Here is a 4,249-nt window from a genome sequence, read left to right as displayed (position 1 = left end):
CTACCTTACCTGCACAATTTCCAAAGCTTCAGTGAACAGCCCATTTAGGGTGTTTCCTCTATAAGTGGAAAAGGGAGAGCTTAGGGAGATGGCTAAGGGTGAGGGCTGAAGCTGGGCTCAGCAGGGAGGCCACAGACTGTAACCCCCATGGTTGGCAAACCATGCCAGCAGCCCCACCTAGTCCCAACCGGACAGTAAGAGGTGAGTGGAAACCTCAGGTTAAAAATACCCAGTCTTCTTGTAAAGAGAAAGAAGAACAGGAAGGAAGTGTGGGGAAGTAAGGCAGAATAGAAAAAAAGCCCCAGAGAAGGAGAATGAGATGTTAGTGATGCCAGAAGTTGATCAGGTAAAAGAGGTGGGGAAAGCCCCCCAGGTGCCCAAGGGGCCGGTGGGCAGGGTTCAGGCAGACATTCCCAGAGAAATGATTTGGATCCACTGAGACCAGGGCTCTAATCCCCTGCAAAGAGCCTTGGCCCAGGAAATCAGTGCCCCCAGGGACAGTGGGGCAGGGGTGACCAGCGGGAGACTGTCGTGTCTGTCCTTTCCTCTGTGGGGAGAGAGCCAGCTGAGCCACCAGACCCTCAGTCTCTCCCCTGGACAGGGTGGAAGGGGGTTCAACTGGCCTTGGGAACAGCACCCACTCTTCTGGAGGGAAGGGAGAAGAGTGAGAGGGCTGAGTGAGGTGGCACGGCACTGACCAGAGGTGACCATCAGCCCCTGTACCCGGGATCCTGAGTCTGACTCCTGACTCAGCCGCCTACTAGCCCCACCATGTGGGACTGACAAATAACTTTTCTGTGCTTCAGCTTCCTTGTCGGTAAATGGAGATGCCAAAAAGGACAACCTCATGGTGTTGGGGGGAGGATTAAGTGAGCTAGTTTGCCCAAGGCTTCTAGAACAGTACCTGGTACCAAGTATTGCTTTTCAGCATTAGCCACTGGGGCCTGCAGTAGGAGACAGTGTGGGTGATGGGTGGGAAGGAGTTCCCAATGCCCCATGTCCAGGGGACAGCGCTTTGCAGAGAGCCTGCACCACCCCAGGCTAGGCAGGAAGAGGAGGAAGGAGGGGATAAAACTAAGATAGATGTTGCCTAAGCATTCAGGAACCAAGAGGATACAGACAGCCAATCACATTTCAGCATTAAACAAAAGCATTTCGTACCAAGTGCTAGAGTGCATGAAGATGGAGTAACTTCCCTGCTTTCAGTGTTTGGAAGGTGCCGGGTACACTGGTCTTAGAGGTCAAGTAGAGTAAGTCAGCAGGCTGAGAAGGGAGCATGGTATTCAAGCTGTCGCTCCTGGGTGAATGCCTGGGGGTCGGGAGCAGAGAGAGTAGCTGGGACTGACCAGCTTAGAAGGGTCAGCGGGGCCCAGCCATACAATCCTTTGCTGAGAGGTAGAACTTCATCCTTTAAGTCTGAGGCATGTGCAGAGGCTAGGAAGGGAGAGACCCAAATCAGACTCATGTATTTGAAAGAATTCTCTGGCAGAAATGTGGAGGGGAAATTAGAGGGACCAGAACAGTGGCAGGGAGGCCAATTGGCTTATTGGCCCAGCAGTGGTAAGGGCCAGAGACACCAAAAGGAGGACCCTTACAAAGTGGACTAATGCAGGGAGGGATAAATTAGGAGTTTGGGATTAACACATACACACTACTATACACAAAATAGAGAAACAACAAGGACCTACTGTAGAGCACAGGGAACTCTACTCAGTACTCTGTAATATATGGGAAAAGAACATGGAAAAGAATGGATATACGCATATATATAACGGAATCACATTGCTGTACACCTGAAACTAACACATTGTAAATCAACTATATTCCAATATAAAATAATAAATGTAAAAAAATTGGAAAATAAAAAAATAGTACAGCATGGGGAATACAGCCAATATTTTATAATAACTATGAATGGAGTATAGCCTTTAGAAACTGCAACTCACTATATTGTACACCTATAACATACAAGGAGGTCAAACCAGTCAATCCTAAAGGAAATCAATCCTAAATATTCATTGGAAGGACTGATGTTGAAGCTGAAGCTCCAATACTTTGGCCACCTGATGTAGAGCTGACTCATTAGAAAAGACCTTGATGCTGGGAAAGATTGAAGGCACGAGGAGAAGGGGACGACAGAGGATGAGATGGTTGGATGGCATCATCGACTCAGCGGATGTGAATTTGAGCAAGCTCCAGGAGATGGTAAAGGACAGGGAATCCTGGCGTGCTACAGTCCATGGAGTCGCAGAGAGTCAGACATGATTAACTAATTAAACAGCAACATACTAGGTAATATGTTCTGGAAAGACCTGAACAAACTTTTGGGCCAACCCAATATAATATTGTACAGCAACTATACAGTTAAAATAATAATAAAAATACTGCTCAAGAAAACAAAAGAAAGTGGACTAGTTTGGAAGGATGGCAAGGAGGAAAGAGAAGAAATGCCCTTGTAGTTTCTAGTCTGAGTGTTTAGTGGTGTCCTTATCAGAGATGGGGAAGAAAGTTAACACAGTAGGCTTGACAGAGGAGGTTTAGGAAGGGTGAGCTTCAGGGAATTGCCTGGCAGCCCAAGGGTTAGGACTCAGCGCTTTCACTGCAGAGGCCCCAGGTTCAATCCTTGGTCTGGGAACTAAGATCCTGAAAGCTCCATGGGACGGTCAAAAAAAAGAAAGAGAGAGAGAAAGAGTGAGCCTTCCCTGGTGGTCCAGTGATTAAGAATCTTCCTGCCAATGCAGAGGACACAGGTTCAATTCCTAGTCTGTGCAGATGCCACAAACTGTGGAGCAGCTAAGACTGTGTGCCGCAACTACTGAGCCCACAAGCTACAAGTAGAAAGTGTCCGCCTGAAGCAATAAAGACCGAGGGCAGCCAAAAATAAATAACTAAAATTTTTTTAAAAAAGGAAAAGAAAAGGGTGAGCGTGAGGTGCCTGAGATAGCCAGGAGGGGCTTGGAGATGGAAGAAATGGTAGTTCAGTGATGGAAATGAGGTGCAGTTGCAGAAGACTCGCTTTAGACTGAATCAAGCAAGTTGGGACATGAAGCCAGAGGCCATGGTAGACACCAGGGGGCTGCTGGGAGAGGCATGGAGGCATGTCAGAGGGACTGACACCAGAGGGGTTGACACCAGAGGGGCTGACACCAGAGGGGTTGACACCAGAGAGGCTGATACCAGAAGGCTGATACCAGAGGGATCTACACCAGAGGGGTTGACACCAGAGAGGCTGATACCAGAGGGGCTGATACCAGAGGGGTCTACACCATAGGGGTGATACCAGAGGAGCTGATACCAGAGGGGCTGATATCAGAGGGGCTGATACCGGAGGGGTTTACACCAGAGGGCTGATACCAGAGGGGTTTATACCAGAGGCGCTGATACCAGAGGGGTCTACACCAGAGGGGTGATACCAGAGGAGCTAATACCAGAGGGGCTGATATCAGAGGGGTTGACACCAGAGGGGATGATACCAGAGGGGTTGACACAGAGGGGCTGATACCAGAGGGCTGACACCAGGGGGGTCTACACCAGACGGGTGATACCAGAGGGGTTTACACCAGAGGGGCTGATACCAGAGGAGCCCATACCAGAGGGGCTGATACCGGAGGGACTGACACCAGGGGGCTGACACCAGAGGGGCTGATACTAGAGGGTCTGACACCAGAGGACCTGACACCAGAGGGGTGATACCAGAGGAGCTGATACCGGAGGGGCTGATATCAGAGGGGCTGGTACCAGAGGGGATGACACCAGCGGGCTGACACCAGAGGGGTTGACACCAGAAGAGCTAATACCAGAGGGGGTGACAAAAGAGGGGCTGACAGGGCTCCCCGAATCCTTAGCTCATAGCTCAGTTCAGTTCAGTTCAATTGCTCAGTCGTGTCCAACTCTTTGTGACCCATGAATCGCAGCATGCCAGGCCTCCCTGTCCATCACCAACTCCTGGAGTTCACTCAAACTCATGTCCATCGAGTTGGTGATGCCATCCAGCCATCTCATCCTCTGTCGTCCCCTTCTCCTCCTGCCCCCAATCCCTTCCAGCATCAGAGTCTTTTCCAATGAGTCAACTCTTCGCATGAGGTGGCCAAAGTATTGGAGCTTCAGCTTCAACATCAGTCCTTCCAATGAACACCCAGGACTGATCTCCTTCAGAATGGACTGGTTGGACCTCCTTGCAGTCCAAGGGACTCTCAAGAGTCTTCTCCAACACCACAGTTCAAAAGCATCAATTCTTCAGCGCTCAGCT

Source organism: Bison bison, unplaced genomic scaffold, assembly GCF_000754665.1.
Source record: "Bison bison bison isolate TAMUID 2011002044 unplaced genomic scaffold, Bison_UMD1.0 scf7180017864180, whole genome shotgun sequence".
Classification (NCBI taxonomy): domain Eukaryota; kingdom Metazoa; phylum Chordata; class Mammalia; order Artiodactyla; family Bovidae; genus Bison; species Bison bison.
The sequence above is the reverse complement of the archived record's forward strand: the minus strand, read 5'-3'. Positions refer to the sequence as shown.